The sequence below is a fragment of the Rhinolophus ferrumequinum genome, chromosome 24 (genome assembly GCF_004115265.2).
Source record: "Rhinolophus ferrumequinum isolate MPI-CBG mRhiFer1 chromosome 24, mRhiFer1_v1.p, whole genome shotgun sequence".
Classification (NCBI taxonomy): domain Eukaryota; kingdom Metazoa; phylum Chordata; class Mammalia; order Chiroptera; family Rhinolophidae; genus Rhinolophus; species Rhinolophus ferrumequinum.
Genome location: NC_046307.1, coordinates 33,819,964 through 33,831,286, shown reverse-complemented (window position 1 = coordinate 33,831,286; position 11,323 = coordinate 33,819,964).

The window sequence follows — 11,323 nt, the reverse complement described above, 5'->3', positions numbered from 1 at the left end:
GGGAAATGAAATGCTTGTAGCCATTGAGCACTGTGGTAACTTGACAAACATCCTAGTATTGTTTTTCTGTTTGTTTTTTTCTGTCTGTACTACCACTGCATCTTCACAACTCTGTTCTTTCCAAATAAACTACGTACATGCAAACTTCTGCCTCATTTTCTGTTTTGGGAGATGGGGAGAACTCTGGCTAAATGGTACGAATACTATTTTTTTTTTCTTTAGCAGACATCTAAAGACACCAGCATTCTGATGTCCGGTCTCCAAATGACAGCATTCTTATAACTACTCTGCCACGCTATACTCGTAATCAATAAAAGCTGAAGAAAAGGGAGAAAATGGGAGAGAAATATGTGCCTTTGAAACACTATTTGAACAACAACAAACACCTCAATTTAAAATTTTACTGGCAGTGCAGACATGGTTCTAACTAAAAACCCTACAAGTATTATTGTCAACATTATATGCTAGTGAAATTCATTTCACAAAAATACTAAAATTCATTGAATCTTAGAAGTCATATCCATACTATTCAACACTTGCATATATTTTTGAAAGATGACTGTTATCTGTGTTGCAACATTCCTAGTGATCTGGTGATTACAGTTAGGTTCCACGAGGTAAAAATATGGAGGAATGAATAAAAGAGTATCTTTTACTGATATAACTTCCCTTGAGAAAGGGATTGACTTTGGGAACATATACAGGATCGTATTTTAAACACGATATCAAGGATTCTACTCTTAGACTTCCTAGGTTTGAATCTCTTCTTCTGCTCTTCCTAGCTTTGCAACCCTGGACAAGATTGATTTCTCTAAGCCTCAGGTTTCTCTTCTGACAAATGGTTATAGCAAAAAGTATTTCATGGGGTTCTGGAGTGTTCTAAATGAGAATATTTTGGGAAAACACTTAAACTATGTCTGACACATAGTAGGCACCAAATAAATGTGACGTATTTTGTAAGCCAGGAGACAGGGATCAATTTTATAGTTTAAAGAATAATATTAAACTGTATTTTTTGCAAAATGAAATAAGAAAGAAAAAAATAAGATGAAAAGATACCAGACGATTTTACTCTGTAACTGAAATACTGCAACTTTAGAAGGGTGGTATCTAAATAAAGTGAATTTGGGTGTTCCAAATAACTTAAAATCATTTCTTTAATTCATCTACGGTATTATAAGCATTAGATTGCTATAAATATATAGGTTTTAATCCCTGATTCCTTGGATATGTTACGACATTTTACCTTCCTTTTCATTGCATATACATAAAATCAGAAAGCTGGTTATAAAAATGTTTTACAGAGAGACATACATCCATCTCCTATTAGACAGCATAATCAATTGGTTTGAAAATTTAGCTAGTAGAAATAAAATCAGAGCAAAGTTAAAAGTGGACAAAGGAAAATATTTAAATCATAGTAGAGAGGTCCCAGTAGAGAAGATTCAATGGCTATTCTAAAGTCTGTCATTAATAATACAGGTAGCTTTCAGGGGGTCACTTAATTTCTCTAGGGTTTGATTCACTCCAGATCAAATCTAGTCTAAAACGAATGAGGTGAGCTTGATTACCCCTGGGGAACTTTCCAACTCTAAAATGTCATGATTCTAAAATGTTGAATTCCCTTTCTACAGGATAGATCAAAGCATAAACAGACTGGTAAACTTTTCTTTGTACACAAGTATGATTATACAGCAAAATCATTGGTTCCTGACCTTGACCTTGACATAAATAAAAAATTCCATCACAGAAATCACAGAAAATCAGAAGCATTCCAGTTCACTGTGAGACATGCTGTGTTTCTTTTAGAAAAGACACATGTCATTTGGTTTGGGCTTTCTGAAGCTGCAATAACATCAAAACCTGTAGTAGAACTTCACTAATGAGGCTTTGGGGTTTAGAAAGCAGGAAAGAAACCAGACAAGAAAAATTTGTAATTAGCACATCAATTATTTGTATGCAAGTTGGTGCTCCTGAAGTGCTTTAAAAGGAGATTAAAATTGAATATCCCAACAATGTGTCAAGCATTTCCTCACAACTGGTTTATAGTTGTAATACACTCTAACATTGAGGAAAAAGGTTACTACTGAAAGACATGGTTCTTCGAATCTTTCTCAGTTTTCTTTTAATTCAGGTTTCGCACACATCTAAATAAATTGGTTGAGCTATAGCCCGTAAAATAAGTGTTCAATGATATGTTCATAATTTCATAAATAGTGAGCAAAACTGAAGGAAAGATACTGGTGATTTGAGAAAATGCCCAAAGAAGGATTCTTCTTTTTTTTTTTTTCCTCCCTTTGAGGGGGAAAAACAAATCCATCTTTGCAGTAAAAGGAAGCAAGGCAATAAAATATGCGATGGCGTTCCCAATACCAAAATGGCTTTCTGCCACCCTGGGTGGAAGAATTATTCAACAGATTTAGGCAACTTCCCCACAAAGCTCTGGATCAAATTTCTAATTATTACCTGCCTGATTTTATTGAAAGTAACTTTGAAAAGTTGGCAAAGTCTCTTATGGAATAATAATTGAAAATGAACTTGGAGGGTATAGAAGGAATAAATGCCACCTATTGTTTGATTAATTGGACACATTAAATCCGTGAATTAGTGGAAAGAGACCTTCTAAACGTTTATATCACCACCCTCAGAAGATGAGGTCTGGTATCGCAATGGGGGAAATAATTAATTGGAAATTACTTAAGAAAATTTGATGATTTATGAATAATGATTTTATAATGCCATGGTTGGTTTCTTTATGGTATTGTGGAAAATTAAAGATAATTACAACATAAACTGTCAATATTTTAAAAAATTTTGCACAAAGAACATATTTACAATACGAAAAGCATGTATATTACCTCTGTCAAGCCCCACAGTGGAAACTTTCATCTCAGTGTATCATCATACAAGTGGAGATCCTTTTAAATAAAAGCTGTTTCGATTTAATATCACCTCATAACTTACAATCAGCATTTCTTAAATAAAATGGAAACAATCGCCGTAAAGGCAGAACCCAAAAATGGAATTTGCGTTAAAATGAAAATTAGTCCATGCTGCACCACACAGTAATTTGACCTGAAGACAATATTCCTATCCCCACAAGTACAAGACGTGAGTTCAGGCAACGAACAGATTTACAACACACAATCTGGGGTGCAGATTCTAGACTGTAAAAATGTCTCTGTCGAGTTCTAGGGTAACAAAACGCAGAAATCCAGGGGCTAGTGATGTTACTGAGCGTTCTCACCAAATGGATTATGACAACAGGAAGAGTAAACAACAACAGCAAAAAAGTTAAATCACAATGTCTCATTTCACTTGGTGCTTCATTTCTTGTTAATTAGTTTGTGGCATTACTGAGTTTAAATAAAAAAGAGACTTCAACATGAATCCCAATGCATGGTGATCCCACGAGGCATTTCTTCTACTCTGGGGTTATAGACCGATGTGTTTGAAATGTGTACTTAAGTGTTGGAGGAGGACAGATTGACTTTGCTAGTGGTGAGGAGAGGATGGAGCTCACTGAAGAGACAAGTGGCAGCACTCCTTTTAGGTTTTATTATGGAAAGTAGAATCTGGAAGGTATAGTGAAACACATGAAAAAGGAAAGAAATCAAGAGAGGTTCAGTAAACTGAGTGCTTTTAAGAGAATCAGCACATGACAGAATTAGCTTTTATTTACCATTCACTAGACTTGTATCAGGTCCTCAACACTAGCGTCTTTGACTGCATCATGCAACAAAACAGAGAACCCGCTGTCCATAAAAACCAAAACAGAGCCACATCTTATGAAAATGGTAACTCTGTGTCAACTCAACTTCCTCCTGTTGCCTGGTAATGAGAGAGTTTGACACTACCTGACACTTCACTCATATAAAAGTTTCAAATAGATCATGCAAGAGAGTCACAGATCAATCCCCACCTCCATGAAACCACTGGAGTGAGACAGAAAAGCCATTTTCAATGGGGCCAGCAGAGCAGAACACAACTAAATGCAATTCTTTTTCCCACTTGTACCGGCATCGGTGCCTAAAGAAGAAGGTTAGATGATTAGTGGTAACACTGAAGATGGTGGCTCTGACATATCTCCATCACCCAGTACATTTTTCATACACTTACATGCAGTACGGATAAGCATCATTTTAGAGATGATCTTGTTTAAAAACACTGACCTTCCTCCACAAACGCTTGCTGACTGAATATAATCCATTGAAAACAAAGTACTTATTCAATATTAAGTTCAGAATGTTTTCTTCGGTGTTATTAAATCCAATATGCTGTCATCTATTTTAGGTGTAGTTCACCAGACATTTTAGGAAAGGAACACAATATTCTTTGGCTGTAGGATATATAGTTCTGTAATTAAACACAATACGGGAAAAAAAGAATACTCTGGTGTCCTGGGACATTATTGGAAAATTCTTTGCTAGGCATTCCTCTGAAGGAAATTTGCCAATACTTCCCCAAGACGTGATTTCTGGAACTTATTACCAGGCTTAATTGTTGTAAAAAAATAATAAAAAATGTTTTAAATTGATATTTTGAATGGTGCATTGGCTGGAATGGTTTGAATATTCAAATATAGTGAGTTTAGTTACTAGAAAGTGTTTGTTACTGGATGATCCATTAACTAAAGATGTTGAAATTGCTGTTTGTAAGTACATGCCAAACTGGAATGAATTCTACGTTTAAAAGAGTTGAACTGCATTGGTGGTGTCTTACAGCTAGGTGGAAAAAAAACTGATCTCATGTCTCCTATCCTTAGTTGCAGCATCTGTCTCTAAGTGAGAAGGACTTTGTAGGCGATCAAAAGCAATACTCACCACAAAAGAGGGGGCTGTTGGGCTTTAGTCAGAACTTGCCCCAGACTGATTAGGGCTCATTATAGGCATTAGTTTATTCCCTCATAGGAATGTTCCACTACTATAAGAATCCACACATCTTCACCCAATTGGAGAGTGACTGACATCTGCTTGAATGCCTCACTGTCTCTGAACGTATCCCAGGCTCTCCACATTTCTGTTCCTTCTAAGGCCTATGCGGGACTTAACTGGAGCTCTGTGTGTGGTGGAAATGTTACTTGTGTAAGTACAACGGAACCACTGGTTACTTTTGATGAACTGTAGTAGGTGTAAGCAAGAATTCAAAGGTTCAAGTACCTAGGTCCGAATCCTGATTCTAAAAAAGTTTTTACGTACAAGTCTCTAGCACATGTATGCTAGAGTTTCTCAAAAGTATATATATGAAGTAGTGAGTGTTGCTTGGCTGAGGGCATACAAATGTTCACCTTAACTAACTGAAGCCATCGTACTAATTTCCAAAGTGGTTATACCAGTAGATACACGTACCACTGTTGTATAAAAGTACCTATTATCCGCTATCTTTGACAACCTTCATTTGACATTGCCTGCTTTTTAAATTTATGCTCATTGGGAGGAAATTATAGTTGTAATATAATGTGATTAATATCGTAGAACATCTTTCCATATGTTCAAGAGCCATTTATGCTTCCTTTTTTTTTTTTTCATATTACCACTCATTTCTTTTACCCATTTTTCTATTTCATTGCTTGCCTTCGTCTTATTGAATCATTTGAGTTCTTTACATATTGGGCATTTACATTTCCTCAAACATCTAGACACTTACTTTCCTTTCATTCAAATGAGGATAACATTAGGATTTAATTGATTGGTGTGAGCCATCATGAACTAATTGATTTTAAAATATTGCCTGCCATAAACTAAAAGCTAGTTAGTATATTATTACTAAACATATTGCTGTGACTAATTATTTTGTAGGTGACATACTAGATGAAATATCAATTAGTAGCTAAAGTGAAGGTGTGTGAAAATTTCAATATACCATCTCCATCTTTCCACGTCCTTCAGTAGGGCCATCAGCAATGATTGGGACTTGGATAGGCCAGAGGGTGAAGGTGAACTAAAATTTGGAAATTTACAAAAATTATGCTAGCTTCTATTAATTCTTCTTTAGCTTGACTGAAGTTCAGATGATGGGATATATGTGTGTTTTATGATAGGAAGTGAACAAAATCACTCTCTAAGAAACAATGGCCTTTTATAAAGGTGTGATTTCATGAGGATTTTATCTCTGGTTTGTTTGTTTTTTTTATTATTGGTGGGTCTTCTTCCCCTTTGTGTGATTTAATAACTAATTTGAAGAACAACAGTTTAACTAGAGTTTCAGGGTAATAACTCTCCTGTCTCAAATGCCTCGGCATTCAAATGTGGGGGTTTAAAGCAGCTACCATTATATAAAAAGGGTTCCCCCAAGTGACTCCATTAAAGTGGAATGTTTACCACTTAGGAGATGCTCACTTCTTGATTCATTGATGGTGGGTTTGGCTAACAGGTACTAGGTAAGAAAATCTGGGAAGGATCCCACCGTCGTTTCCCACAAATAATATTTGTCCTCATCCAAGAATCAAGAACACATCTTCACATCTTATCCCTTTACTGTCAAATGCAAATACTATTAGGAGAGATTTGCTTATACTGTAGTTTAGCGAGAAGAGTTTTTCCAGGCCACTTTTCTCTGGACCACAGAGACATAGAAACATAAGTGTCCTGGGCTCAGTGCCAGCTCTTTTCCTATGTTGCAAGGATCAAACTAGTTAATAACCGTGAAAGTGCCTTGTATACACTGAGGTCTATGTCACTGATTGTTAACCTTTGGGGGCTATGAATTCCTTTGTGATTGTGAGCAAAGCCACATATTATTTATATGGGGAAAAAGCACACATGTACATGTCACCACCACAAGCAGTCCCAGAATTTTGTATATGACTTCAGGGGATTTGTGCGTCTCCCATAAATAGATAGGAGTTCCGTAATAAAATACTGTTATTTTGAATTTTAGAAAGAAATCTTCTGAAAAGGCAGCATAGGATGTACCTTTCAACTTTCCTTTTTGGAAGGACCTGATCACAAGCCAATTTTCTTTCCCTTTTTTCCCTTATTACTGAAACAAAAACTCTATAATCTTAGAAATAATTATTAGAATAGCTGAATTTAATTTTATGTTTATCCTTAATATATAATATCAATATTACTTTTAATATTGATATATTAACTTCCTCAAAAAATGTTAAGATTGATGGTTAATTTTTATATCTGTTATCATCATTACTACGACCAAATCACTTGCAAACATTTGAAAATGAACATCCACGTTTAGAGGCTTGAATTAGTATTTCACATTTCAGTGACTCAAACATTATTTTCCATTCTTATCCATAGTTAAACATCTGGAAAATACTTTTTATAGATGAGTGTTAAAGAAAAAAACTGGGAGTTTGAATCTGCATTTTGAAAGATCACATTTTTAACTATTTCTCTTTCCTTTTCTCTCTCTTAGTCCTACACACATTTGCCCTGATACCCCGTCCTCCTTTTTCCACTGTGTGCGTGTTATGTGCTTGTAAGTGGGTTTGACTCCGGACAACCCTCTATGAATGAGTGACATCCACAGTATCCTGTCCTCAACAGCCCTGCTCAGCTCCTGCAGAACCAGAACTCTGGTTTCTTTCCTGGAGTCAGTTATTTTCACCTTTGAGCTTCCTCTTTTGATGCTGCCTTCTCTTTTCGCAGCACTACTGCCATTTCCAAAGACCCCTGCCTTCTCATGATGTGGCTGAAGTAGGACAGCTTCCATTTTGTCAATTTTTGGCCTCCAGTGATATTAGAGGCTTAATTTGCTCTAGGACTCATTTGTTCATCTTTTGGCAGTCCAGGGTAAATCACAGAGCTCTCCTCCAACACTGTATTTCAAATAAACATTTTTTTTTTCTATCAGTTTTCCTGGTGTTCAAGTTTTGCATCTGTACATAGAAACAGAGAATATGAGGGCATGGATGATCTTAGCCGTGGTCTCCAAAGACATATCTTGGCTCTTGGTGATCTTTCCTATTTCTTCCATCACTGACCTTCTGAGTCTCAGCCTTTTCAAAGGATTAATGGAATCAGACACACCTTGTGTTGATAGAATATATATATTTTGATAGCTTTTTGAATGTAGTTTGAGACCTTCACTAAGAATTAACAGTAGACATTTCTGCACTTCATCTTCTAGGAGATACCAGTTTAAAACAACCAGACGATGCACCTATCTTGGTTGTTGGCCCAGTTTAAGATTCCTTTAATCAACCTCTGCCCTTCCCTCTACTATAGCATTTTGATTTTATTTGAAACTCCGAGTCAACACGTTATTATAACGTAGTACATGTCATTGTGACTATTGGGTAAGCACTTTGAAATAAAAGTAAAATTGTTACACCAGCACAACTTGTCCAAGTTGAAGGTAAATTGTAAAATATAAGTGAAGGAAAAATTAATCATAAAACAATAAGAGTTTTTTAAATGATCTTAAAGGCAGGGACAGGTGGCCTTTGCAAACCTGAGGTCTGTTATACGGTTAATTGTAAAAAGCAAGTTGGATAATCTCATTAAAATAGTATACATATGTTTAAGTAGGTATAAGAAAAAAGTATGGGAAGAATAATGTCAAACTCCTAACAGTGAGGTAGGATTAGCATGGATGGCAACAAACATTTATAATGTTTGTTTATACATTCCTATGTCGTTTGACTTTGTTACAATAGTGTTGATTAATAATTATAATTGGGAAAATTCAGTAAAGATAACAAAGGAGTAGAAGTTAGTCCTTTTTATGATGACTACGTTTGTTCAATTTTACTAAGTAACAAAAGTGTTCCAAGTATATTTTTAACTGTCAGTGCAATTCTTCTCATGCTTATAAATTAGAATGAACAGTTTGCCTTGCTATTAGGAAGTTATGAAATTAATAGGATAATAAGTGTAATGGAACTCAATGAGCTTTCTTTGAGCTAGAAGGATAGTCATGTGTTCTAGGCTGTCACCTACACACATGATATTTTCAAGGGTGGTACCAGCTTTTACATATGCAAGACAGCATTCTGTGATGTAAGGAATCCAAAGTAGCTTCAAAAAGATTCCAAAGGAGCTTTAGTATCATCCCCGGATTTTAAATATAGGATTTTAATTACACTGATATTATTATGTAATTACAAGACATTTATTCAAGGAATTAAAGATTTCTGACTCTAAATATATGTTGTCATATCTAAATAATACCTGTGCAAAGAGCATAGGCAAAAGCCAAATGAAAATGTATGTTAATATCTCCTAAGAGATAATAAAACCTGATAAAATATTTATGGATAATATTATATTTTTCAACTCATTAAATTAAAAGGTATCTTAAATAGTTTGATCACTGATGGCATATATTTGATTCGTCTAAAATATTGAGAATAGATTGGCTGGTAAATCTCTTTATATAACTTAATCCCAAAATGTCTGTCCAACATTAAAACTGATGAACAACTGCATTCGGGCAAATGCAACCAGCCTGTGGGGAAGATCATTTCTTGGCTTCTGTTGCGATATTGAGAAACTGGACTATGCTATGTCCAAGTCATGAGCCTTCTGGCAGCAGCAATTTCACAAAAAAATTGGCTTGGGAAAATACTCCTAGTTCTTTCTCCATAGACAAATTCATAAACTAAGTCTCTGTTTGCTCACTCCCATTGAAAATGCAGTGCCACTATCTATCCAGCTAGCCAGTTAACAGTATTTCTTTTAAGACTTAAATGCACCCAGGAAACCCTGTGTATGAACTGCCAGAGTTATATAGGACACTTGTTTTCAAATACCCAATCTCTTAAGGTTTGAAACTAGCGACTTAGAGATTGTTCTGTATTTTGGATAAGCTACAGGCAAAATATCACTCAGCCAACATACTAATTTGATATTGATAAAGAGCCACACTTGCAGTGGTAGTAGTCGAAGATTGGACCCGATTACATGTTCGTGATTGTGTTGGCTAATAGAGTATCAAAGACATTCTCAATATTTTGCCAAAATCCAAGGAGAAAATATACAGAATACCTGAAAGAATTTTTGACTCAACACCCTTAATGGGTACAGCTCCAAGGACCGACTGGAACGCCAGAGAAGAATGAAAATGAGATTGGTGCAGTCCTTTCGGCAAGGATGGATTTTGGATGAACTGCGTATGCACTCAGCGGTCACAGATAAACACTGGAATCCCTCCTACTGACCTTAAGTTTGTTTGACCATGTAAATGCATGTTCTTCGTTCTCAAAAGTGGTTGGAATACCAATTTCCTAATAATTTACTGTTGGGAATATCTCTGGTGTGGGGAACATGTCATCTTGTTATTGGTAATGCAGCTAATATGTAACATGTAGTAGCTATAGATAAGCTTTAAACTTTCAACCCTTTGTTCTGGCTGTAAAATGTCAGTTGGACCCATTTTGGTGCTTTTTATTACTGCATCAAAACCATGCTGTGAATTTGTAGCTGCCATAAATGCTTAATGTAAGAGCTCATTGTGCAATAAAGTGTCAGAACACTGTTTTTAAACACGGTTTTAAAGCAACATTTTACAGCTTACATTTTTTGCCACAGCGTCCTATAAAAAGTACAGATTTTCAATGTCACATTCATATGAAGCACATAATCATTCCTGGGAAAGCATAGTATGGTGAGAATTAAATGGTTTCTCTTCAACCTTTTTATAAACCCTGCTTTTTCTCTCCCACCCTCTGGTGAGGCCACTTCTGATTTCCTCAAAGCGAAAAATGGCAACCTTGGATGAACACACTGTATTCAGAGATTAATTTGAGTGCTCTGATCCTCAATTGATTTAAACTTTAAACGTGAAGATGAACGCACACACAAAAGAGAAAGATGTAGGTGGCCCATATTTCATCTCAGGTTACACTGCGTATCATAACATAACTTTATTACCTAGTTACCATCCAAAATATCTAAACTCTTTTTTAATCGAAAGACAGCACTTTTCTTCCAATTTTGAGTTGGAATTTTATTTTAATTTTAAATCTCTCTTCCTACCATCCTACCAACATTGTTATTCTCTTTCAGTTAAAAGAATTACTTTATTTAACCTGGTGGTCACTTGAATGTCAATACAACTTTGAGTTCACCTTGCAATTTTTAATTATTTTTGTAATTATTTTCCCATCTCAAATTGACTGACAGGTCTTGTGTCCTGAGCCTCCTAGCAGTCAAACTAAAGTTCCAGTGGGAACAGTTTCCATTGTAAGCCTCAGTCATCTCTTGTTGGGCACAAACTTGTTTTTGTTTTCTTTTCCTCATCTGTGATCGGCAATACGCTGTAACCATGGGTACAACCGAATTCTACTTTTTAGGCTCTACCTGGCTGGAGTCAAGCAACTGTTTCTGTAACTAAACTTTTAGTTCCTGCATAGACTGTT